We start from the raw sequence: 27,481 nt of genomic DNA, 5'->3' as shown, positions 1-27,481 counted from the left end.
TGGTCCTGCCTATATATGGGTGTATGAGGTTTGTTTATGGTTATGTCTGAATCAGTCAGAGTGACGTGGCCGTGGTCCTGCCTACAGTATATATGGGCGTATGAAGTTTGTTTATGGTCATATCGGAGTCAGAGTGACGTGGCCGTGGTCCTGCCTATATATGGGTGTATGAGGTTTGTTTATGGTTATGTCTGAATCAGTCAGAGTGACGTGGCCGTGGTCCTGCCTACAGTATATATGGGCGTATGATGTTTGTTTATGGTCATATCGGAGTCAGAGTGACGTGGCCGTGGTCCTGCCTATATATGGGTGTATGAGGTTTGTTTATGGTTATATTTGAGTCAGAGTGACGTAGCCGTGGTCCTGCCTATATATGGGTGTATGAGGTTTGTTTATGGTTATGTCTGAGTCAGAGCGACGTGGCCGTGGTCCTGCCTATATATGGGCGTATGAGTTTTTATTTTTGGTTAAGTCTGAGTCAGAGTGACGTGACCATGGTCCGCCTGCCCACCAGCTGGCCGGTCCTCTCATTAGTCGGATAATGTAGGATATTATAATATGTATGAGTGGGTGAACTTCATATCATTGCTGTATAGTGGTTCTCAACCTTTTCAGGCCGCGACCCCCCAAAATAATCATATTTGAACTGGGGACCCACCAAAATAATCATATTTGAACTGGGGACCCCCAAAATAATTATATTGGAACTGGGGACCCCCCAAAATAATCATATTGGAACTGGGGACCCCCCAAAATAATCATATTGGAACTGGGGACCCCCCGAAATAATCATATTGGAACTGGGGACCCCTAAAGCTTGTATATTTGCAATTGAAAAAAAAAGGCTCTTTCTTATATATATGTTTTTATAGTATCATTTGTTGATTACTTTTGATGCAGTAATGGTATTTTTTATTTTCTTTCTTTTTTAGGTTTAAAAAGGGATTAAAAGTCCTTAAATTGTCACTTCACTGTCATCTGGGGAAACCCCCCCCCAAAAAAAAATCTTGTGGGGATCCCCCTGGGGGTCCCGACCCACAGGTTGAGAACCACTGTTGTATAGTACCTACACATGACCGCCATCTTGTTTTGACATGGTGAAGTTTGCCGCTGTGCATGTCGGCGCCATCTTGTTTTGACAAGGTTGTGTTAAGTTAACGGTTGTGCGTGTGGGTGCATATGAAAATGCAGATAACAGTTCCTTCTTTGTAACCACATCCTCTGCTCTCATGAGAGCAGAGGATTTGGTCACAAAGAAGGCTGTAGATCATGTCTAGCATTGAGAAATGACAGATGTTGAAACATTCAACCTAACCACAAGCCTTGCAAACAACACCTGCCTCTCTGCAACCACCTCCTCTGCAGGCATGGATGCCGATTTATATTGAGTGGGTAGGCTACTCAACAACAAGTCACACACACACACACACACACACATCAACCAAGTTTTAACCCCTTCATCAGAAATACCTTCATCAGAAATCCCTGATGAATGTCAGTTGGAAACATTGTACTTGCAATAAAATACTTTTTTGCTTTAAGTGAAGACAGGGTGCTCGGGCTCCCCGGCACCCACAGGATTGGCCCCAATGTCTGCAGGTCTCTGCACAAAAATACACTGAACAGAGAGAATGTTCTGTTTTCTATGTCAACTGTATGCATGCAGAATGAACATGTAAGGTATTGTCATATCACCAGAGGTTACTTATAATCTGGTGAAAAAACATGTGTAATCACTGTAATCAAAACACCCTTCATGACAGTTACTCTGTGCATTTAATTGTTTTAATAATTTTTTTCTTTGAAGCTGAATGTTATTGTATCTTGAAAGGTCACAGTTGATGGCCGTGGATCTGAGAATTTGTACCAAATAGATTTTCTTTATCACTCGACCCCAGTACTTACATTTACTCCACTACAAGTAAAAGTAGCTCAGTCAAAATGTACTTGCTTTTACATATACTTAAGTATTCAAGAGTACATGCTTTTAAAAATATTTAAGTAAAAGTAAAAGTAAATTTCGTATTGTTCACATCAACGAATTGCTGTAATTTTGGCTTTTTTTTTATCACAAGTCAAATTAGTGCAGCTTTTGTTCAAAACGAGTAAACTAAATTAATATCTTTATAGCCTAGTGGTAGCCTGGTAAACCCTCCCTCCGGAAATCTCATTTCCATTTGATTTCAGGAATCAAATAGAAATGAGATTTCCGGAGGGAGGGTTTACCAGGCTAGCCTAGTGGTGCAGCACAAAATAACCAAATAACCACAAAATATTCAATTTAAATATACTGTCTTGAACAAACTAAAATATGTCTAAAACCTCAGCAATTCCAATGCAACAAAATAACTCCTCATCTATAAGCCAGTGGTTCTCAACCTTTTCAGGCCGTCACCCCCTAAAATAATCATATTTGAACAGGGGACCCCCCACCCTGATAAGCACTTGGAATGTACGAGTTGAGGCATAGCCGATCTACAAGCTCACAACGCCTCGTAAGCGCAGGCGTTTTGAGCTTGTAGATCAGCTATTTTCAAAAAAAAATTCCTCTGTCTTATATTATTTATTATGTCTGAGTCAGAGTGACGTGGCCGTGGTCCTGCCTATATATGGGTGTATGAGGTTTGTTTATGGTTATATCTGAGTCAGAGTGACATGGCCGCCGGCTGGCCGGCCCTCTCATTAGTCAATCCTAATGTAGGATATATTTTAATACGTATGAGTGGGTGAACTTCTTATCATTGCTGTATAGCAGTGGTTCTCAACCTTTTCAGGCCGTGACCCCCCAAAATAATCATATTTGAACTGGGGACCCCCCAAAATAATCACATTTTAATTGGGGTAAGCATTGGGATTTGCATTTGATGATAAGCATTTGGAATTGTAGGAGTTGAGGCATTCAATTTTTGGTTCCACAGATAAATATTGTGAAAATAGCAGATCTACAAGCTCACATTTGCAAGGCGTTGTGAGCTTCTAGATCTGCTTCTCAAAAAAAATCTTCTTTCTTATACTGTTTGACAATTTGGCCGATTGACCAGTTTTTATAGTATTGTATAGTACTGTATATAGTATAGTATAGCTTGTTGATTACTTTTGATGCAGTAATGGTCTTTTTCTTTTCTTTCTTTTTGAGGTTTAAAAAGGTATTAAAAATCCTCAAATTGTCACTTCACTGTCATCTGGGGGACCCAGGTTGAGAACCACTGTTGTATAGTACCTACACATGACAGTGATTATCAAGTGTTGAACATGTAGATTTGTAGACATCTCTATAGACAGCTCTGTAGACATGATGTGAAAGCTTAAATATTGTGAACATAATGAACATAGTCCATGGAACAGAAACAATCAGTGTTTTAATGTCTCTTCACACTCTGCTTTATTGACATTCAATCAAAGTTTCAGCAACACGTCATTAGGTGAAAACAGCTGATCGACACATTCACAATGTGTTGTGCATACGATGCTTTGTGAGCTTGTAGATCAGCTATTTTCCATGCATTGTGACATTCTCATGATATGACGATTGACAAAGTATAAATCAGGCGTAAGACACGCTAACAGCCACTTAGATCAAGGGTTCCCAAACTGTTCAGGCATTCCACATTTTGGTGGCATAGCAGTAAAACAAATTGAACCCCTTGTTTGAGCCAAATCTGGGTTGAACATGATTTGTGGAGCTCCCTGTAGTGTTGTGATTGTGGACGTGTTTGAGGTGCATGCATAGTCTAAGTAGACTGCCCCAACCCTCCTGATTTCGTGTATAGCGGGGCGGGTGTATAGAGCCGGCGAGAGATTGCGCCTGATCCCATTGGTTCACCGATCTGTCCGTCAACCCCCGCCCCGTTAACACAACATTACGAGCGACGCCCACTGCACTCTGGTTGGTTGGGAAATGAAACACTTCCTCATACCGAGCAAGGTAATTAGAAAACAAGGTAGGGACAGCCTGGGGGGCAGGCCGACGCCATTGCTTGCATGGCAGACGCCATTGATGCGCATGAGAGCCAAAACGGGAACAGGAAGTTTGGTGAAATACAATGAAGTCTATGGCAGACAGCTGGACCAGCTTGTGAACAAACACTATTTCTGAACGATTGTGTCCTTTGTCAGATAATCGGTTCAGGGATATAAAAGAAGAAATATCACAGGTTTTTATCCAATCAATTCGGATTTTTTTAGCACACTGTATGGTTTTATTGAGGCATCTAACAGCGGCATGTATCGTCCATAGACTGTATAAAAATCGTCTCTGGCAGTGTTGCCAGATTGTGTGAGAGAAATAAGCAACCAGGTCTAGGAAAACAAGACCAAAAGAAGCACCGGGGGTCTTCAACGTTTTCCCAAAGTGATGGGGAGGCAGGGACCACCTCGACCCCCTATAATTATGTATACAATTGTGTTTCATAAATATACATGTTATTGTTCATCAATACTAAACTATTAAAAATAATAGACAGATTAATATATTCATGCTTTTATTTTAAACATACATGTACAGGGTACAGTGAGTAGGGTGGCTGCACTGCCATTTATAAACATACCTTATTAACTGAGAACAAAATCTGTCAATTGCACAATAATCATGTATACAAGCTATTCAAAATGGACATCATTATAATTATGTAATTTATAGATATCATCATTTATTTAATACATAAATGTGGAAAATGTTTACAAAATATATGAAGACAAATGGACATTTTTGAAAAAATAAAATATAAAAAATATTTGTATGTATATATATATATATATATATATATATATATATATATATATATATAGCAACAATTTTGCGGACCCCCTGCAGTACCTCGCGGATCCCTGTTGAAGACTTGCACTAGGCCATTATGAGCACTTTAAACCTTTATTGTATACATTGAAAATAGCCGATCTACAAGCTCACAGCGCGTTGTAGAGCTTGTAGATCTGCTATTAAAAAAAAATTGTGAAGTAAAATGTGAAATATTGAGGATTTTTGAAACACTAACACCACAAATCTGGTACGGGGCTCCCTGGCACAAAACATTTTCAGATGGGGGTTAGGGACAAATACATTAATTTGAGGGTCCATGACATAAACATAATTGAGAACCACTGGTTGAAATAACTTTAAAATTGTGAAGCCCAAGTCCAAATAATCAACTACACTTTAGAAAAAAGCCCCAAAAAATGTAACCCGCAACTACCAATATTTACAAGCAACTTCACAGAAGAATAAGCCCAAAGTCGCTTATAATAAGTGGACATGGCAACACTGGTTTCTGTCTCGGCAGTATTGTGTACTTTGTGCTCTTTAGATAGCTCAATAAACGTATACAGTGGACACATCGAAAAGCAACACAGCAGAAAACAATGTGTGATATGTCTGCTTTTATCTTCCAGAAGCAATTACTTTACAAAGGTCTCAGTCATTCAGAAATATATATTTTGTTCATGAGCTGATCCACTGGGCTCTCATTAACTCCAATGCATTCCACTGAACTCACGGCTGCAGTCTGGCTCCCATGGTGCGACGAATCTGACGGCTGGAATTGCATGATAGCGAAAATGACGTAGATGACCCTACCTTCTTTAAATATATCTTGATACCGAGTACACCGACCCGCTGGGCCAGGCTTTTATTTTTTAGCAAAACTAAGCAATAAAAGCCTGGAGATCGAGGCTATATAGTCTAAGTGACATTGGATGAGTGCTCCTGCTAGAGTCCTCAATGTATTCCTACTGACCAGTGAGGAGATCCTGTAAAAGCTCTTGTGAGCTTGTAGATCAGCTATTTGCCCTTTTCTTTTGGCAATATTTGACAATTTGGCCAATTTGGTATTAAAAAGGACTTAAAGTCATTAAATTGTAACTTTAAAAATGTGCAGATACCTTGTATGTATACGCTTATACTATATGTTGGTTTGTTTACTGATGAGTGAGAAAACAATTTAGCTATCATCTGGAGACCCCCCCAAAATCATTTGGGAACCACTGACTTAGATGGTGCGGGTGTGCGTGTGTGCGCGTTCGTGCATGTGTGCGTGTGTGTGTGTGTGTGCGCGCGTCCTTTGTCAGTTAATCGGTTCAGGAATATAAAAGACATATTACAGGTTGTTTTCCAATCAATATTTTTTTGATGTGCACACTGTATAATGTTATTGAGGCATCTAAACAGCGGCATGTATAGTTTCTGGCAGTGTTGCCAGATTTTGTGAGAGTTAAGCAACAAGATCTAGGAAAACAAGCCCAAAAGAAGCAACTAGGGCACTAGGCCATTATGAGCACTTTACACCTATATACTGTATACAGTACAAATAGCCGATCTACATGCTCACAACGCATCGCAATGCGACGCCTTGTGAGCTTGTAGATCTGCTATTTTCAAAAAATCTTGAAATAAAATGTGGAATATTTGGAATATTTTAGAAACATTCTAACAACACAAATCTAGTACGGGGCTCCCTGGCACAAAACATTTTCAGATGGGGGTTATGAGACAAATACATATTAATTTGGGGGTCCATGACATGAAAAGATTTAAGAACCACAGGGTAAAATAATTTCAATTCAAAATTGTGAAGCAAGCCCAAATAAGCAACTAAGCTAAAAAAAATGCAACCGACAACTACCAATATTTATAAGCAACTTCACAAAATGAAGCCCAAAGTCGCTTATAATAAGCAAACATGGCAACTGGTTTCTGTCTCGGCAGTATCACTTAAAGAGCTGGTGCCATGTTTTTGCACTTTTTTGTGTTTTTCATGTGTCTATGAGGTTGATAGAACTTCATTAAGCCCCCTGGTGGTGTTTTTATGGTGTTTTATGTCTTTCTGACTATTTGGAGTTTCTTCCTGGAGGCTGAAACCTTGAGGGTCAAACGTGCCAATAGAGAAACAGCGCTTTAGTGACATACTGTAGTAAAAACATACCCTCACCCTCATTATCATAACACAACAGGTGTGGGCATGAGGAGGAGGAGGGACTAGGACAGGTGGGTGGTGCTAAGGTGGTGGAGGAGGTGCTAAGGTGAGAACCAGGTATACTTAATGAACTGGAGGCGTGTCCACATAAAAACATAATTTTAACAATTTCTGTACACTTTTTTGAAAAAGATCTTCCTCCTAGTATAACCATAATACCTGATGATCATTTTTTTGGGGGGGGGGGGGAATCACCGCACCCCGTCTTTAAGGCACACGGACAGTATAATTTTTTAAATAAACACATGGTTCTCAATGACTTCATGCACACCGGCTCCGAATTTACCGTGCGGCGATGCGATGATGCATTTTTTTCCCAATCGAACCCAGTTCGATTCGTGCGTCTTTTCGCATGCGGTAAAAACTGATTGACTAATCGTACCCTGTCTGCAAAGGCCTTTACTTTGTGCTCTTTAGATAGCTCAATAAATGTATACAGTGTACACATTGAATTTTTTTATTTTCCTGGGCCAAGTATTTCACAAAGGTTGCAGTAGTTCAGAAATAGTGTTTGTTCTAAGCTGGTCCACCTGGCTCTCTTTGACTCCAATGTATTCCACGGCCAAACTGCAGAACTGCAAAATGACATAGATGTCCGTAACTTATTTTTATATACCTTGCCAAACACCAACTAATACAGAGGTTGTTAACAGGTCCTGATGTCCTGATTGGCTGGATGTTTCGTCTAGTCACCTCCAGACCCGCCCACAGTACTCCACATGTGCTTTGTGCTCATGAATATGTAAGCAGGTATGTGATGTCTCACCCCTACGCTATGTTACTGTCACACTGGCTTAAAGTAGGTACTGTCATAAAACATAAACCAGTCATATAAAACATTATATTTAACATCATACACTCTAACAATCACATTCACAAATCATTGTATTATACTCAGTCAGGACTGATTCTAACATTTTCATAGACAAAATAAAGAATATGATACATATATATTAATACATCTATGCACAGCCTCACCAGGCATCATATTATTGTACAATACTGATTTCAATGTTTTTCAATGTTTCCTCTGCAGATGAAGATCAACTTTGACCTGATCTGGATGTGAATTCACCAGGTAAGAATCCTATAAGGGAATACAAATGTTCGATGAATGCATTCTGTGTTATTACATTGTATATTATGACTGTAGGAAATAATTGTATAAGATAATTATTTTTGAAAAAATCTGTATATACATTCAGTAATATAGAGTTTTTTATTGTTTTATTTTCAGTGATGGGAAGATAGCAACAGCAGGTAACAATATAATACTAAACCATTTGTGAGTCATGAGTCATGTATGAAGTGTCCCATGATGGTGAATGAAGTCATGTTGTTGTTTTACCGACACAGACATGATACCATGTGATTAAGATAGATTTATTGTAGCCATATCTGGTTTATGAGACGATGGGCTCCTGGGCACAGGCTTTCAAAGTGAATGTTTAGGCTAATCCTTCAGGTTGCAGCGGGACTTTTGTGTCTGTGTTATTGACTAAGCCCTTTGACAAGAAATATAAATGTAATATCATGACAATTCATGCAAAGGCTTTTCTTGGAACTCTTGGGCCCCTTTCGGCCGAGGCCCAGTAGGCCCATTCAGAAACCCAACCCGGAATGGAGCGAATGGAGAGACTCAATCTTCTTGTATAGCCAGGGCTGTTAGTGACCCGATCGTTCACTTTGTGATACAAGCGCCACATTTTCCACAAAGTTTCTTCTGGACCTACTTTTTCACAAAAGCCTGTTAGCCAAGCAAAAAAAAAACAATATGGCTGCCATTTTCCAAAATGGCTGCCAGTGAAAGACATTTTATGTGTTTTTTTTTACCTGGATTGAAATTATTTTGGCATCAGAATATGGTTTTCTCTCCCCCCGCCCCCTCCCCCCGATAGCCACGTAAATATAAAATATATATGACTGCCATTTTCCAAAATGGCTGCCGGCGACAAACTAACACATTACAAAACAGTACTGTGCTGTTATTGTACAGCACTGTACTTTACTCTACTGTACTGTTCTGTTATTGTACAGCACAGCACAGTACAGTACAGTACAGTACAGTACAGTACTGTACTGTACTGTACTGTACTGTACTGTACTGTACTGTACTGTACTGCTATTGTACAGCACAGTACAGTAATGTACTGTACTGTCATGTTCTGTACTGTATTGTTATTGAACAGCACTGTACTGTACTGTACTGTACTGTACTGTACTGTACTGTACTGTACTGTACTGTATTGTTATTGAACAGCACTGTACTGTACTGTACTGTATTGTTATTGAACAGCACTGTACTGTACTGTACTGTATTGTTATTGAACAGCACTGTACTGTACTGTACTGTACTGTACTGTACTGTATTGTTATTGAACAGCACTGTACTGTACTGTACTGTACTGTATTGTTATTGAACAGCACTGTACTGTACTGTACTGTATTGACAGCACTGTACTGTACTGTATTGTTGTTGGTTACCAGTTCACGATTTAGTGAAGAATCTAGGCCCTGAGAAATCCATTGGCATCCTTTTCTTTCACGCTTTCACTGGATGTGATGTCGTGTCAGCCTTTCGTGGGAAAAGGCAAAAAGACAGCATGGCAAGTGTGGCCTGAAGTGTCTCATGTCTTCCAGAAGCTCAGTCAATACCCACCAGTAACAGTGCATGACAAGAACAGCACTGCTGATGGGGTTGATGATGCAAGATTTTACCTGTTTGCATGGAAGCAGAGGTCCTATGATGCCATTCCACCTACAAGGGCATCTCTTGCACATCATGTGAAGCATGCCACTTATCAAGTTGCCCGTGTCTGAAGCCAGGCAACTGTATGTCAAATGCATACAGAGAGCCCTGCCAGCTGGGGATGGCGAGCAGAAGATGATATTTGGCAAGTAGCGTGGATGACACTCACCAATTGCCCAGATTTGTGAACAACTGACAAAATGCCGGTGCAAGACTGAATGTCGTGGTAGATGCAGTGCTACCGCTTTGGCCTTCAGTGCACACAGCTGAGTGCCAGCAAATGTGACGATTAGAACCATTTGTGATCCAGGGGGGGGGGGTAAAAACTCATATGTAGATACCAAAATAATCAAAATCCAATCACAATCCAGGTCAAAATACACATACAATGTCTTTCCCCAACAGCCATTTTGGAAAGTGGCAGCCATATTGTTTTTTTTTTGCGTGGCTAACGGGGGAGGGGGCGGGGGGAGTCAAAACTATATTCTGATGCCAAAATAATCAAAATTGGATAATCCAATCACAATCCAGGTCAAAATACACATAAAATGCCCTTTGCCTGAAGCCATTTTGGAAAATGGCAGCCATATTGGGTTTTTTTTCACGTGGCTAACGGGGAAGGGGGTGGGGGAGTCAAAACTATATGTTGATACTAAAATAATCAAAATCCAATCACAATCCAGGTCAAAATACACATAAAATGTCTTTCGCCAGCAGCCATTTTGGAAAATGGCAGCCATATTGGATTTTTTTGCGTGGCTAACAGGCTTTTCTGCAAAAGTAGGTCCTAGGCATTGTTCATGCCAAAGTTGGCGCTTGTATCACAAAGTGAACGATTGTAACATAAAAATGGACTTAACAGCCCTGACTATATGACATCACTTCATTGTGTTCATGAATACATTGATTCCTGATGGCTTTGAACTCATCAACATTCACACCGTATTTGTCTGAAGCAGACAGGGGTCATCAATGTGTCCGTGGCAAGATTTTTTTAAACATAAAAATAATAATAAATACATAATGAAACATTTACTTTTATTCATTATAATGTTCTTATTGTGTTCAGGTAATGTGTGATGAAAGCACTGACTGTACTGATAAGAGCCAATTAGTCTCATGTTTTCTTCAGAATAGAGAGGCCACAGATTTAATTAATGCAGAAATATTGCAAAACAAAAATGTTCCATCACAAACCGGCATGGTGATGACCCCTGATAGTAGGGGGTACTAAGCACAAAAAATGGCCAAATCGTTACGCGGCGGATAAAAGCATGAAATTTGATACAGATGTCCCTTGGGTCATCCTAAAACATCCTAGAAGGGGTGCCCAAAAAAATCTTAAACAGGAAGTGACTTATGGACAAAATTCAAAATGGCCACCTAAACTGTTGACCGTTGACTCAAAAGACACCAAAAGAATCTCCAAAAAGCATAAAATTTGGCACATATGTCCCTTGGGTCATCCTAAGACATCCTAGAAGGGGTGCCCAAAGGAATCTGAAACAGGAAGTGAGTTATTGACTAAATTGAAAATGGCCGCCTAGTGTTGTCGATTGACTCAAAAGACAACTAAAGAATCTCATAAAAGCATACAATTTGGCACACATGTCTTTTTGGTCATCCTAAGACATCCTAGAAGGGGTGCCCAAAGAAATCTTAAGCAGGAACTGAGTTATTGACCAAATTGAAAATGGCCGCCTACAGTGTTATCTATTGACTCAAAAGACAACTAAAGAATCTCATAAAAGCATACAATTTGGCATACATGTCCCTTGGGTCATCCCAAGACATCCCAGAAGGGGTGCCCAAAAAAATCTTAAACAGGAAGTGAGTCATTGACAAAATTGAAAATGACCGCCTACAGTGTTGCCGATTGACTCAAAAGACAACTAAAGAATCTCATAATGGCATACATGTCCCTTGGGTCATCCTAAGACATCCTAGAAGGGGTGCCTGAAATTATCTGAAACAGGAAGTGAGTTATTGACTAAATTGAAAATGGCTGTGTACAGTCTTGACAGATGATGCAAAAGACACTCATAAAAAATAATCTCATAAAAGCATGAAATTTGGTACAAATGTCCCTTGGGTGATCTGAATGCATCCTAAGGGGTGCCAAAAAAAGTTTGAATAGTCTCTCAATGGAAAACACTCCTCCCACACGGGCTGCACTGCTACAATATTCAAATCGAGCAGCCAATCTAGCATTTGGTCCAGAAGCCTGAAAGCTATGCAATCTCTACCATCTCCTGACAAATAAATTAAAGTCGCTGATTCGTGGACACCTTTATGGACACTCTTGCCAGAGGCTGCTTAAGTTTGTAGAGAACTCAAGTGTGGCTGCAAAGCTGAGCCCTTCTGTTCGAGAAAGTGTAGATGCCGGGATGCTGGGTTACCTTGCAGAGCATTATGCCAATGTGCTGGTAATTGCGAAATGGCACACATGAATACATGTAGTTACTAAACACTAATCACAAAAAAACAGTAATGATCAAGAAGAAAATACATGAGAAGATAGAGTGTAAAACAAGCAAGAAGATGTAAAGTGCAAAATAAATAAGATGCAGAGAGTAAAATAAGAATATGCAGAGTAAGATAAGATGCAGAGTAAAATAAATGAGAATATGCAGAGAGTTAGATAAATAAAGAAGATTCAAAGAGTACAATACAAAAATTATGCAGAAAGTAAAATAAATAAGTGATGTAGAAATGAAAACAGAAGGTAGACTACAAAATACGGCAAGTTATGCACTGCATAACCTGTTGTATTGAGTCTGCATAATATGCAGACTGCCATGGTCAACTGTTTAAACAGCCATTTAGAATTTCTTCAACATGGTCCCTTCCTAAAAAGTTTAATAAACAAGCAAACAAATAAATAACCCCTTCTAGGATATATTAAGAAGCACTCAATGTACGTACCAAATTATACACTTTTATGACGTCCCCTTATGTTTTCTTTTGTGTCAACTGCTTTTAGGCGGTCACTTCCTGTTTAAAACCTTTTTGGGCACCCCTTGTTCAGATCACCCAAGGGACATTTGTACCACATTTCATGCTTTTATGAGATTCTGTAGGTATCTTGCATCATCTTTCAACACTGTAGGCGGACATTTTCAATTTAGTCAATAACTCACTTCCTGTTTCAGATTATGTTTGGCACCCCTTCTAGGATGTGTTAGGATGACCCAAGGGACATATGTGCCAAATTGTATACTTTTTGGAGATTCTATAGGCTTTTTGAGTCAATCGCCAACACTGTAGGCGGCCATTTTCAATTTAGTCAATAACTCACTTCCTGTTGAAGACTTTTTTGGGCACCCCTTCTAGGATGTCTTAGGATGACACAAGGGACATGTGTGACACATTTTATACTTTTTGGAGATTCTTTAGTTGTCTTTTGAGTCAATCGACAACACTAGGCGGCCATTTTCAATTTGGTCAATAACTCACTTCCTGTTTCAGATTTTTTTGGGCTCCCCTTCTAGGATGTCTTAGGATGACCCAAAGGACATGTGTGCCACATTTTATGCTTTTTGGAGATTATTTTGGTGTCTTTTGAGTCAACGGTCAACAGTTTAGGAGGCCATTTTGGATTTTGTCCATAACTCACTTCCTGTTTAAGATTTTTTTGGGCACCCCTTCTAGGATGTTTTAGGATGACCCAAGGGACATCTGTATCAAATTTCATGCTTTTATCCGCCGCGTAACGATTTTTCACTTAGTACCCCCTACTATGAAGAGGTGTTTCATATCTATTTTTATTCTATTGCTTCGTATACTGCTTTTAACTGTGTTATGGAAATTATAGTTATAAAACAGAAACATTTGTTTCGTCTCAGGGACTTCTATTCTATACAACTCAGACATATTTCTTGCAGTTATTGCAGCTTCCCTACATACAGTAATATGGAGGTGGTGTTGCCGTGTGGCGAAGGCGTTTACCTACTTATGTCTATGGTGCATTCCCACATAGACATAAAATGGTAGACGCCACATTGGATTCTGGGGCTGTATGTCCCCACGGGTGCCATATTCTCATTAGAGGCAGATAAGCAGCAGGTTGGAACTCTGCAGAACTCCACTGCAAGAAGAAACATGGTTAGTCTGTGTGCAGCTTGGGATGAGATTTAAGCAATATTACACGAGAGGGTGTGCTTTACCGTCATTATTGGCACGCCTGTGATGCGGTCAGGAACGAGGCAAAGCCGAGTTCCGCCAGCATCACAGAAGTGCCAATAATGTAAGGTAAAGCACACCCTCGAGTGTAATATTGCGATTATACAACAGTTACCAACAAAACACATCCAAATGTATTCATATTGTGGAGCAATTCATAATAAAAATGTTTCGCTTTTATCCGTTTCCCTGTAAAGAGAAGATTTTTTCACTGAGACATTAAATAGTCCCTGTAGCAGCACTATAAGCCTGAGGCACCGTCTCATCAACACAGCCGAGCTATCAGCTTGCGCAGTGGAATGAATTCCAGTAGGCTATATGCTCCGTCGTACGACCGTGTCACGTGGCCAAAATAACTGATCTACAAGCTGACAACGCGTCGCGATGGCGACGTGTTGTGAACTTGTAGATCGGCTATTTTCGCCGTGCGATACCTTCGTACGATAAAGTATAACATACACTGGACTGTTAACGAAATGGGAGTAATTTTACTTTAACACAGGAGGATATTTATAACCTTCTAACCATTGATCAACCGTAAGTCCACCAAATAAGTCAAAATTAACAACATAGTCCATTTTGCATAGCTGTTTGTTCTCCGGTGGCGGCGGTGGGTCAGGCTACTGTCTGTTTGTTTTCCTACCGTGGGACAGCGTGACGTCACAGCACAGCTGTACCATATATGGTCTAATCAGGTGCGGACTGCAGTGCGGAGTGATTTATTAATGTGATTAGGCCCGTGCTATGATGCTGGTTTGAAGCACGGCTAGAAAGCTATTTCAGCCAATCAGATTGCTTGGTCGGAACTACCTGTTGTATAATGGTTATTGTCTTTAGTTGTGTCTCAATTTTACTAATTGAGGCTCGCTTCACCACATCGCCAAACTACACACAAACTACACACAAAAAGAGTGCAGTGGCAACATGGCAAAAGTTTTGCAAATCTTCCAGGGATTTTAGTTATTTTTACTTTATGTATTTATTTATTTTATGTATAAACCATTATGTAATAGACTACTGCTCTGCGACTTTGATGTTATTTCTTTCAACGGTCTTGGAGTGTTATGTGTTATGTACTGTATGCTTTCAGTGCCATTATAATATGGAACAGACTGTCAATAATGGTAAATTACTGTCTTTCAAATGTGATGGATATGTTATTTTGGTCCAAAAATGTAACAATAATTACCACAATGAAATAAATAATATTGACAATGATATAAACAAAAATGTCATTATGGTATTTATTATAACATTTGTGGTCCAAAAAAACTTCATAGATGGCTGTGTTCTGACCTGAATAGAATAACATTATGAGGGTGTTGGATTTAAACAGAAAAGGCTATTTGTGTGGTATATCTGCATATTTCATGTTATTGTCTATTTCAGTGACTAGAGACATAAATGTTTTATGACTATCATTTATGACTCAATAGACAGACATGCATTAGAAGGCTCGGCTTACCCTTCCCAACATGGCGGCCATGGTGACACATCGCTCCAATGAACTGCAGCGGCCAATGAAGTATCTACGTTTTTATATCTGTGCATTCCCATATCGGATCCAATGAGCTGTAACATCCCAACATGGCCGCCATCGCACACACTACATCTCCCAGAATGCCTCACCACTCTCACAGGTGTAGGTGCTTAAGAGAACATATGACTAGAAGGAGCTTGACACAACATTCAGGAAAGAACATTGATGAACAAGAGCAGCTCAAATGTATGTAGAACATACTCCTAACCACTTACTGTAAACCCCTATACTTAGTTAACTGCAGCCCCCCATGGATCTACGACCAAATCTCTTTGCTGAAAATAGCTGATCTACAAGCTCTGTCTGTCTATAACATATTCCAATGTGACTCGTTGTGAGATTGTAGATTGTGTTTTTGGCAGAATGTTGGCCTATTATAACATGACCAGAATAGGGAGGCTGGGGTTCATCTGGTTAAAATGGGAACAAAACTGTCTTTATGTGTTGAACACCAGTTGCTCCATGTGGGTTTGGGAGTCAGACTCATTAGTGTGAAAAAAGTTCAGTCGTATCTAATCAATCTAATCATCTTTTAATCATCCACACTTACATTAAGCTGATCTGCTATGGGAATGTAGCACCTGTCTACCACACACACACACACGTCACACGCACAGACAGACAGACCGATTGTGTGTGGCTCAAAACTCCTGTTTGTGGGCATCGTTGGACTAAATGTGTGAAACTACTGTAAGACTAGGCTTCAGTTTCATCACTATTTATTTTATTTTATCCAAGGCACAAATTACACCATTGCTGATGGCCAGTCCTTCCCACACAACAGTTCAAATGCAACATTGAAGCTACCAGAAAGCCTATCTTGGGTGAGCGTCACAAAACCTAACATCTGGATTTGATTGGCCAACAAATGTTGCATAAAATGTCACAAACTTGACATCTAGGTTTGATTGGCCAAGCTTTGTGTGACATACTGTACAGTAGTGCTATGATCGGCGCTACTCGATGATTTTAGCCTGGGGAGGTTATTGAAATGTGACCCACCACGATAAAGGATAAGTCATCTAGGCTTTTTTCATTTTCGTTTTTTCATGTCATATGAAAGCAGGGAATCGTAGCAAAACAATGATATATTTGGTTAATAAGATTGAGTGAATATTTTTGAAACTACAGCTTATAGAACTGAAGTCAAGTTAAAAACTCTTCAGTAGAGAAAGACCAGTTGAATGGATCTCATTCAGAGATAGTACTACTGGGCTATCAATCCCATCATGCATAGCGGGATTTACATAATCCTTTGTTTGAAGGGTTAGGGTTAGGCTCTCTTTGTTATGTATGCTCTCTGAGACCAAGTATTTGCCACTGCCCCCTGCTGGAACCGGCTGGTTCCAGTGTGCAGGAGGACATAACAAAGATACCTTTTCACAACAGTTTTAACAAAATATGATTGTTTATACATCTTTTTTTGACATTTACATTAGACACAAGCCAACAGACTAGTAGTGATACCTTTCAAAACGATCGGGTAGAAATAGCTAGCTCTAACCTTATATTTTACTACATGTTTCTGCATGTATTTCTTATTTACATGTTGATTTAAGCTCTGAAATTTCTGTCAGACATACTCTAGTATGGGAAGAGTCTAACTGGGCTATTAACTCCTTTTGTATAAAAAAAAAAAATGAAACAAAAAAGTTTTTTCTCCTTTCCTGAACAATGGGCACCAGCAAAATGACTGTCCTTCAGTCAAAAGTGGTCACAAATGATTGTATATAGGGCTGGTTTAGTAGCATTATGCTGGGGAGGTTATTGAAATGATTTTAAAGGGCTAGTTTAGTAGCATTATGGAGGTTATTTAAACCATTGTATATAGATCTCGTGTGAGCTTGTAGATCGGCTATTTTGGTTTGATTATTATTTCCAAAATGGTCTCAAACTAATTTAGATTCTAGGACTTCTGAGAGTATTTGGGATATTTATTACTTTCACTCCACTACATTTCAAAAACAAATGTTGTAGTTTTGACCTCACTACATTTCTAGGAAGGGAAAAAGTGCATTATGAATTAACCACTTAAGCCCTGTTTCAATTATTTTTTTTTTACTTCATTTTCATAAAAGCTTAAATGTGAATTAATAGCAGCATATTTTAATATGAATAAGAACTTTAATGTCAACTTAACTGTTCCAGCCTGGGGGGCTGGATAGTGCGTGCTAAAAGTTTGCTAAAAAACACATTTGTGGTTATGTAGGAATGCAGGTACCAAAGGCACTCAAGTCTAATTGTGATGGACACAAAAGAATAGCTACAACATGTGGCAAGTAACAAGTACATGTACTCAGACATGTACTTAATTGACCAGTTTGTGTCTATTTTGGACTAAATTACATAGTTCGGACTAAATAACATATAGGCTCATTTTCCTACTTATATTGATCTCAAATAACTGGCCATGGGGTCTATTTGCAGAATTGCCCCTGTTGTCCAGTTTCCCCATCAGTCCCCAGCAGCCCTCATAGCATAGAGCAGAGACCATAAGCTACTTACTCTATTTGTTGCAGTCAAAAGTGATTAGTTTTTTCATGAATCTGTTATTCGTTGTCATTACACACACATCCATGCCTTGTTTGTCCTACATGAGCCGCCGTAGTCTGCTAAACAGATGTTAAGCTGTTATGTGTATTGCCAAGTCTCGGAAAAGACACGCTGTGATTGGCCAGTACAGTCACTTCGATTGGCAGTTGTGCCTAACGCTCACCCCAAAACATGATTTACGAGACTGTAGTGGCTCGTGTGTGACAACCAAGGCATGGATGTGTGTGTAATGACAACTAATAACAGGTTCATGAAAAAAATAATCTCAAATAGCTTAAGTAGCAATATGCTTATGGCTCTATGCTATGAGGGCTGGTGGGGACTGATGGGGAAACTGAACAGGGGCAATTCTGCAAATAGACCCCATGGACAGTTATTTAGGATCAATATAAGTAGGAAAATGAGCCTATATGTTATTTAGTCAGAACTTGTCCTTTAAGTGCATGTCACCTACTAGTCTTGCCTGGTCTTGTTTTGATTCAGTACAGTGGTGAGATGCTTATACAGTACAAACTGATGAGGCAGGTGTCAACAAGACATCCTAAATTGTCTTGATGGTCTACAACATGATTAGATATTCTTTATTCCACAAAATAAATATTAGACCTAAAATTATTATCACCATTCGTCAGTATCAGCAACAGGAACACATTTTCCAGTACTTTATACTTCTACTCCACTACATCTAGTGGGCAAATATTATACTTTTTAGTTGGAGTTAACTCTCTACAGATTCATTCATTTAATGGAATCATTTAATGGAATCCCTCATGTGACCTCTGAAACCATGTTGCATTGATGCCTGTATACAGCCAGGTTTTCTTCACAATATGTAGCACACTGATTTAATGAATGCAGCAGTACTATCATTTTAAAATGTGTATCACATTGGCACAGACACTATGGCACATCAGGAGTCCACTGGTAGCCCTAGGTCTGTGTATCAGGTAATAGCATGGCCGCTCATTATTATTATCTGTGGGAAATATAACATTTAACAAAAATGTCCATCACAAGCCGGCATGGTGATGAACCCAGTAGAGTGTGTACAGTATGTTCTGGAATAAATCATAAACCACTCAGTCATGTAAAACAATACAGTTGCAATCACACTACAACACACTATGGATGTAGAACATCCATGACTGTTGCAACATACATCCCATGTTCATAACAAGCTTTAAAAGATGAACGTATTCTCTGTGTCTTGACTGTGTTTGACTCCACTGTTTTAGCCACAACACACTGGATGTAGAATATACAGTATAGATACCAGTATAGAGTTTCTATTCTTCTGTGTTTAAAAGTGTTTAAAATCCTTTTTGAAACTGTTCTTTGCCATTCATGACAGCAGTTGATATAATTACTTTAATCAATACGGATGGTCTGGCGTCACCTACTCTTATACTTGTGTTTCAGTGAATTAAATAGATTGGATATGTGCACACTCATCACAAGATCACTTCTAACAACTGTGTCTGCACTGTAAACCCTAACAAGTAAGGAAAACTCAAAACTTTTGATGCAATCATTTACCTCAAAAGTTTTAAGTTTTCAAACTCTAAAGTTGAGTATGCAGAACTTGAAACTTTTAAGTTAATTGTACTTCTATTTCTGGGTTTACCAAACTCAAAAGTCAGATGTATTCAGAACTTAAACTTTTTATTTACTTGCACTTCTATATATCGATTATCAGAACTTAAACCTTTTTATTTACTGGCACTTCTATATATCGATTATCAGAACTTAAAACGTTTTATTTACTGGCACTTCTATATATCGATTATCAGAACTTAAAACTTTTTATTTACTTGTACTTCTATATATCGATTAATGTTAACTCAAATAATTGTAGTTAGTACTACATGTACCTTTTATTGATGATGAATTAAATATATGTATTACATCAACTCAATTATATTTGTGCTAAATGAAATTATTTACTAAGTCAAATATACAACTATACATTATAATCACAACTCCAAAAACAATATATCATATTCCATGAACTCAACATTTATTTGATGTGGACCATAATGTTAACAATTCTTTTCAAACAGTGGATCCATTGAAAGTGCAAAAGGTATCTTTCCTCCTCCAACACATTTTGAAATGCAAAAATAAAACAAATTATAAGAAATGGGCTGTCAAAAGATTTTTTTTACAAAAATACATTAATATATAAAAGGTAGGGGAGAACGGGGTAAGATGAACCTCTGGGTAAGTTGAACCACCCCCTGTATCTTTAAAACTATACACATGAGTTGTCATGTGACCTTAAAATTAGGACACACCCATCATTTCCACCTGGCTGTGAAGTTGAGAGACACATGGGCAAAGTGATAAGTATATTTCTACACAAAAAAAGTGTTTTTTGCTGGTCAAAGTTAATTTTTTACTTTTCTGGTATAATGATTTTTATTTTAAAGCAAATGTACCCAGGTCTAAACTTATATATCATGCATGTTGGTGATATTCCAATGTATAAAACCATGTGAATCATTTAGCTAAAGATTAGCCTGAAGCATTAAGCTAGCCAGGTTAGGTCAAAATGGTGGCCATGGGGCAAGATGAACCAAATGCCTTGGGGTAAATTGAACCAATTATCCTAATATTAATCACCATTCATATTTTTTATTATGTCTTTGCTTCTCAAATTATGCTGTATGACTTTTCATTTGGATGAATACACTCATTTAAGAGAAGTTTTCAATATTGTATTAACAATTGCAAATATTAAAAGGTTCTGAATAACAAACATTATTTAATTGGTTTTATATTGTTTAAATACCATTAAGAAAATAAATAAGACTATTTGCAAAAGGGAAATGTGTTATTAAATTATTGTTGATACGTGAATACATTATTTGTTCAAGTTTAAACTTGAAAATGCAAAATATCATATGGGTAAATTTACCCCTTGACTAGGATCAACTTACCCCTTACCTGGGGCAAGTTGAACCACATGACCACTTTTTTTTGAGAACCCATATTTTTACAACCATTTGTCATAGATGCACACTCATTATATCAATTGATAGAAGACATATTGAAGTTTTAGTAGATGTTTAGATTTTACTTCCATCTCATCTTTCCTTGCATAAGTAAAAAGTGGTTCATCTTACCCCGTTCTCCCCTATGCATAAACACAATTATGTCAAATAAACACATTTCCAGTGTGCGGTCCTATAGTTTTAATCCTGAGGCGTAGGGTCCATTGAAAGTGCAAACAATTAGAGTTATTTGTCCAAACACATCTGCACACAAGTAATAACACTATACAATTTCCCCCCAATTTGCCTAGTGCAGCAAACTTTAGGACCTTCAGGACGTTTTATGCTAGTGTGTGTGGTTAAAGGGTAAGACCACTTTGGTAGAGGTTTGGGTTTTTTTATGTGTAAAACCTGCGTTATTTGTTTAGCCCTTTGTGGAGTTTTGTAAAACTATACAGCGTCACCCATCTAACAGACTTCTAAACCTGTACCCTTTTCTTAGCCCTCCCATCAAGATAGGTCTGTAAAGATGGAAACATCTACTTTAGAAGTCTGCTTCCAAGTGAAGAGATAACCAGCAGATCCATTTGTTTTTTTAATTTTAAGTGCATGCAAGAGGTTTTGAATTGCCCTCTAAAAAGCTAATAACTCCATGACTATTGCGCAAAAGGAATACAAATAGTTGATCTACTATATTAAAAAAAAAAAAAAAATCACCTATATGTCCAAAAACAAAACAAAAAAAACAGCAGTGCTCAACAAGCACCTTGGTAGGAACACAGGAAAGCCGAAAAGATAGATCCAACACACCAGGCAATGTGCTTCAAACTAAAGTGGCTCTTCTCTCACTGAACTGACTTAAGATTTCCCCCCAATTTGCCTAGTGCAGCAAACTTTAGGACCTTCAGGACGTTTTATGCTAGTGTGTGTGGTTAAAGGGTAAGACCACTTTGGTAGAGGTTTGGGTTGTGTAGTTAGCTTGCCATGATGTAACTCCAAGGTGGACAAGAAATCTAAAATTATTGCTCCATTGATTAGAAATTGATAATGCAAAATATGCTCCTCATTGACTTACATTGTACGGTAAAACAGCTCTCAAAGTCACTCTTTTAGCACATAAACAAACGCAAACAAAGTTGATTCAGACAATATAGATCACCAAACCCAGTAGGCCTACCGATTTCTTTTTTTGTAAATAGTTAAATCGGCAGGAAGTTAACATATTTATTTAAAAAAACAAACAGTACTGGGTTTGGTGATGTTCTATATTGTCTGAATCAACTTTGTTTGTGTTCATTTATTGTGCTAAAAGAGTGACTTTGAGAGCTGTTTTACCGTACAATGTAAGTCAATGAGGAGCAAATTCAGAATTATCAATTTCTAATCAATGGAGCAATTATTTTTTATTTCTTGCCCACCTTTGGAGTTCCATCATAGCAAGGTAACTACACAACCCAAACCTCTACCAAAGTGGTCTTGCCCTTTAACTCTTCCTTTAATCTTCACTATTACAAAACAGTGCAAAGTACCATGTACTTTTTTTTTTACACGGTTGAATACATCCATTGACTCATGAGCAAATTACATCTTGTCATGAGCAGATTGTAAACATTCTTAACTTCTAGAACGTAAACTTATATGTTTTAGTAAACAGTTGAATAACCAGACTAGTGCAGCAAACTTTAGGACCTTCAGGCCATTTAGTGCAAACGTGTGTGGTTAACTGTTCATAAAACTATTACAAAACAGTGCAAAGTACAATGTACTTTTTTTACACGGTTGAATACATCCATAAATGTCATGAGAAAATTACATCTTGTCATGAGCAGATTGTAAACATTCTTTACTTCTCGAACAGAAATGTAAACTAAAAAAGATCAAATGAAATTAATTGTCACTAAATATGTTTTAGTAAACAGTTGAATAATGCAGCAAACTTTAGGACCTTCAGGCCATTTTATGCAAACGTGTGTGGTTAACTCTTCATAAAACAATTACAAAACAGTGCAAAGTACCATGTACTTTTTTTTACACGGTTGAATACATCCATAACTGTCATGAGCAAATTACATCTTGTCATGAGCAGATTGTAAACATTATTAACTTCTAGAACAAGTGAAATGTAAACTAAAAAAGTGCAAATTAAATGAATTGTCAGTAAATATGTTCTAGTAGATAAAATAAAACAGATGAACAGGAATATCCTTGAAGGCAGAACAAAAATAAATACAAAATAATAACTGCATGTACATGTGCATAGAGAAATATGTGTAAAACCTGCGTTATTTGTTTAGCCCTTTGTGGAGTTTTGTAAAACTATACAGCGTCACCCATCTAACAGACTTCTAAACCTGTACCCTTTTCTTAGCCCTCCCATCAAGATAGGTCTGTAAAGATGGAAACATCTACTTTAGAAGTCTGCTTCCAAGTGAAGAGATAACCAGCAGATCCATTTGTTTTTTTAATTTTAAGTGCATGCAAGAGGTTTTGAATTGCCCTCTAAAAAGCTAATAACTCCATGACTATTGCGCAAAAGGAATACAAATAGTTGATCTACTATATTTAAAAAAAAAAAAATTCACCTATATGTCCAAAAACAAAACAAAAAAAACAGCAGTGCTCAACAAGCACCTTAGGTAGGAACACAGGAAAGCCGAAAAGATCGATCCAACACACCAGGCAATGTGCTTCAAACTAAAGTGGCTCTTCTCTCACTGAACTGACTTAAGATTATTTTTCAAGGTCACCTATAACCACTGGACTCTTAAGACAACTCTGCACCTGTAAAGCTGCCTGAGAACTAAGAATCATCTTCGTTTTAAACACGTTGCCTGGTTAGTAGCATAGGTGTTATCAGCTTTTCAGTGTTCTTAGCCATTAAGCAGTTTGTTGAACTGTACAGTGTAAACTATATGAAGGGGGGTGCTCCTTCCATTCCGACATCTCACCACTCCGACTAGTGGCTTCCGCGTGCGGTTAGGGTTAGGGTTAGGTATAGGGTTCGTCAACGTCGGAAAGGCGACATGTCGGAAAGGAGAAATGCACCCATATGAAGGCACCCTAACCTCTTAAACCCTCAATTCTAAGTGAGACAGACCTGAGTTGCACTTGCTCGTTTCCTTCTACAGCTAATCTCTTCATCAGAAATAGCCGATCAACATGCTCATGACGTGTACGAGAGCTTGTAGAGCAGCTATTTCTGGCGTCCACAATCTATATACTCATGAACAACTCATTCTTCAGGCTCTGCACTCTGGGAGATAGTTTCCCACCATATAAACCCAGTAAAACCTTCTGAATAAATTCAAACGTGTTGGTCAGTCCTTTGGGATAAGTAAGATGTAGTCCGTACATCAGACCAAACACGACAGCAACAGCATCATCACCTTCAATGATGATGGTTACCTTCTTAGGGTTGTAGTGAATTGGCCGCTTGAGATTGTCACCGACTGCCGCAGCTGTCAGGAGGGATACTGCGCCAAACAGCCCTGGATCATCCTCGTCCTCCTCCTGAAGGAATGAAAGAAGTGGACATCACATACTAATCACATCACTCTAGAGTTCAAAAGCCATCATTGCTATGGTGTTCAGTAACAGGTTTCTCCACCTGTCTAGCCCTTTAGTATTATTATAGTATACAGTTGAGGTGGAGAAAGAACTCAGAGGATACAGGATAAACAAGTGCAATTCAAAGTGATGATTTTAAAAAAGCAGCCGAATTTGGAAATGTAATACTAGAGAATTGAAGCTGATAAATTATCTTGTGTGGAGTTCTCTCTTCTGAGCGGATACAATTGGTATCCTGATATAAATGTTCCGTTTACGAAAGAGCTGGGGACACCCCAGTTACTGAACAAACTATAGCAATGATTAATAATTGGAATGAAGAGATTCAAAACTTTCCTCCCTTCTTTTAAAAACTTAACCCCCTTAAAATGTTACATACTTTCGATCAGATGAGGACATTCACTGCCCTGCAGATGCTTTTGCATGTCACTGATGCTGTCCACTTTGGCTAGGTTTGTATGTACAGTATATTTCCAAAGGGCACCGAAATTAAGAGAGTCACTGAATTACAGTGGCATCTGTTCTGCAAAAACATTGTACATATTTTAAGATGGTGTCTAGTCTGTGTGTGTACAACAACCGCTCAATAACATCACATGCCCTGGAAAATGTCTTCTACAAGACAACGGTCATGTCAGTCATGTAACCACTATGAGGTCCACCCAGCACCAGAGACCTTCACAGAGATGGTTAGATTGTCAGTGTAAAAGTGTTAGACAGCCTTCAGTGCTTGTTAAAATATGAATACACAGCATGCCCAATATATTCGTACAATTTAACAAGTGTTTAGAGCCCGTCATCACTGTATATAAAATAACATGGGCACGAACAAGACGTTTAAAGGTTAATTTAGGTCTGATAATGAGGACTCACTGTGCATGTTTTGAAGACGGCAGAGGCATCCTCTCGCAGAAATACAGGAAGGGCATGGAGCACAGTGGTACGCCTTGTGTGGATATCATGCAATTCCTGTGAACATAGAATAGAAGTGTAAATATTATTATACTAGTTAATTAGCCAGAATAACTTTTTTTTCATAGAAAATACCATATCAGAAGACAGAGCTCAAGTCATATCCGGGCGGACACAGTCGTCTTTCACCCATTACGACCAGGGACTCATCTGTGTCATTTTAAGATTTCTTTGGCTATTCAAAAATAGCAGATCTACAAGCTCATAGCGTGGCACCGAGTGACGTGCTACGAGCCATTTAAAAAAAAAAGAAAGCGTGAAAATGTGTGCAAATCTACGACTGTATATATTTTTTCATAAAAACAGGTAATTTGGGTCATTACACTTGTTATATGATGTAGATACATAATATCTTGACCTGTTCATCATGGGCTTGGAATATTTCAGCCAAAGCCTCTGCAATCTTTCCTGTTTTGGATGCTTTCAGCCTCAACATAGCCATCAACCGTGGAGTGTGGCGATCCAGCTCAGCGTAGAAAGTGTTTGGCAGGTTCTGGTTCGTAATACGCTGGAACTCAGCATACACCTACATTAAAAAAAGAAGAAGCAAACATACAAAAGTTCAAATGTTGGTTGATTATTTCTCATGTGGGGCGTTGCCCTAGAGTTCAGATGAGCATGCAAGGTTACCTTTTCCATCTCCTGAATGGGAAAGCAAATCGGGGCAACTTAACTTCCAACTGCTTAATGGCTAAAGGTGTAGGATTGTGGGTGTACTGGTTAGCTCGCATGTGTGAATGTGTGTAACTGTATGCGTGTAACCATACAGTTATAGTATGGTGTATAACTAACCCATTGTTTAAAAATAAAACATTTGTGATTCCTGAACCTACCTCAGACTGCATTCGGAGAGCAGGCCACTGGTCCAGGATCTCTCTCACGGGTGGGTGGGCAGTCACTATGGTCTGTCGCCGCAGGGCAAGTGTGGTCTGCATCATCTTACTAATGAGGGGTAGGTGTCTCTCAGTCTTCTGAACTTCTTCAACGATGTTATTCCTCAAAAGCTCAAGACTTGCCTCATCATGTCCTTGGGGAAAGTTGGGTAGATAGTTGAGTTCTGCACACCTGGGTCTTTTAATGTTTGTGTGCGGAGATTCATTCTCAGGATGGTTTCGACTTATTTTTCCACCATTAACAGAGACCTCCAGACATCCTGCCTTCTTCAGCTTGTTCCTGAAATTGCCCATCTTATCCTTAATTTTGCCAACCCATTCAGTCCAACCAGTGGCAGATCCTGCTTCTTTCAAACAGGGATGTTTGTTCACGAGTGCCTTTGCCACCTGTTCTCTGTCGGGGATCTTATCGTAAGCCTTGAAGCTAAAGATGGCTTTTGCAAGCGTTTCCAAGATGTCATGCTTTTGGTCTCTTTTCAACTTCAGATGTTTTCCATTTTTTTCATATTCAGCATTTCCCCTTTGAAGTACCAGTTCAACATCAAATGAAAACTTGGGAATTTCAAATTCACCTGTTGGCCACCTCTGTTGACGTTCTGGGGATGGGACATCTGACACATCTGACAGTAGTTCAGTATGGACGGTAAGATGTGTACAACAGCTTTTTGTGGCAACTCCTCAATTTGACCTAGTTCAGTACGGTTTCCATCAAAGTCTGGGTCTTCATATTCCAAGCTGAAGTCGAAGGCTAACTCTAGTTGTTCTTTCAAGATCCGAATCAGTGCATCTACAGAGGCTGGCCGTGAGCTGAGCTTTAATTTTCGTACACGGTCTGGCTCAACGACACAAAGAATCATTGGTTGAGGGTCTGTGGCTGCCATTGCACTAATGAATCAAGAGACATAGAGGGGAAAACAATAAAATATATAGAAAAAAGGAGGGGGGAAAAAATAAAATAACTGAGGTTAATGGAATTCTTTGATATTTACAAGCAGGGACGTGCTGGCCACTGGGAAATTCGGGAAAGTTCCAGAACGGCCGGGCCATTTACGGCGCGGCCGCAA

General features: G+C 38.8%; 2 protein-coding genes across 2 annotated transcripts in view; both read left to right on the top strand.

Annotated features, from left to right (window-relative positions):
• Positions 1–27,481, top strand: part of LOC308073743 (limbic system-associated membrane protein-like) — a 398,830-nt gene that overhangs the window by 302,270 nt on the left and 69,079 nt on the right. The gene's annotated exons all lie outside the window — the stretch shown is intronic.
• Positions 7,687–27,481, top strand: part of LOC308105755 (uncharacterized protein) — a 64,457-nt gene continuing 44,662 nt past the window's right edge. Inside the window, exon 1 of the mRNA XM_080456682.1 lies at positions 7,687–7,718. The gene's annotated coding sequence lies outside the window, so the exon portion shown is untranslated. The remainder of the gene's footprint in view (positions 7,719–27,481) is intronic.

This window comes from Gymnoscopelus braueri (genome assembly GCF_963280865.1).
Source record: "Gymnoscopelus braueri genome assembly, chromosome: 18".
Classification (NCBI taxonomy): domain Eukaryota; kingdom Metazoa; phylum Chordata; class Actinopteri; order Myctophiformes; family Myctophidae; genus Gymnoscopelus; species Gymnoscopelus braueri.
The sequence above is the reverse complement of the archived record's forward strand: the minus strand, read 5'-3'. Positions and strand labels throughout refer to the sequence as shown.